The sequence below is a fragment of the Gavialis gangeticus genome, unplaced genomic scaffold (genome assembly GCF_001723915.1).
Source record: "Gavialis gangeticus isolate Ggan-Ray unplaced genomic scaffold, GavGan_comp1, whole genome shotgun sequence".
NCBI lineage: Eukaryota > Metazoa > Chordata > Crocodylia > Gavialidae > Gavialis > Gavialis gangeticus.
Window position 1 is genome coordinate 5,416,744 of NW_017728973.1, and position 737 is coordinate 5,417,480.

The window sequence follows — 737 nt, forward strand, 5'->3', positions numbered from 1 at the left end:
CACCAATGAGCCTTCCAGACACTACTGTAATGCACACAATAAAGACCTGGATGGTATTATATAGCAGTGATGCCATCCTTTGTTGCAAAGAACATTCAGGACCCTGACAGCTGTTCTCAATAGGTTTTTTAAAAAAGAAACCTTTTCAATACAGCTTCTGGTGTATCTTAAACCTTTTCTGGAAGCACCTTTCAGCCAGATCTGACTTTCTTCCCATCTATGCATCCATTTATCTCTTTTTTTGTGTTCCAGTGGTTACCCACCCATGCACTGCCTGTTTGTAAATCAGGCACATGCTGTTTAAATACTCACTGAAAACCAAAGGAAAAGTTACAGTAAAATATGATGTATGAGGTGTGTGAGAGCAGGTGACTCTTTCACCAGCACTTTGGCAGTGTCAGGTGGGGCTTACAGCAGAGATTCAAGAAATACTCCAGGGTCGATTCATGCTGGGCTGGTCTGAAGCAGGGAGGATGGACTAGTCAACTGATTAGAGGAATGGAAATACAGCTGACAGGCCAGATTTATCTTTATTAAGGGGCCTTGCTGCATTCAAAGCAGACAACAAGGTTCAGGAGGGATGGCTGAGAGCATGGCACAGCAGAGCAGTACAGTCTGATTGTTATATCCCCTGCTAGTAGCTGGCTGCTATACTTAGATGGGGAAAGACACCCACACAAATGGCCATTGAGGCTCAGGACCAATCCAACTTCACTGAAGCCAAGTTTAACTCCCCA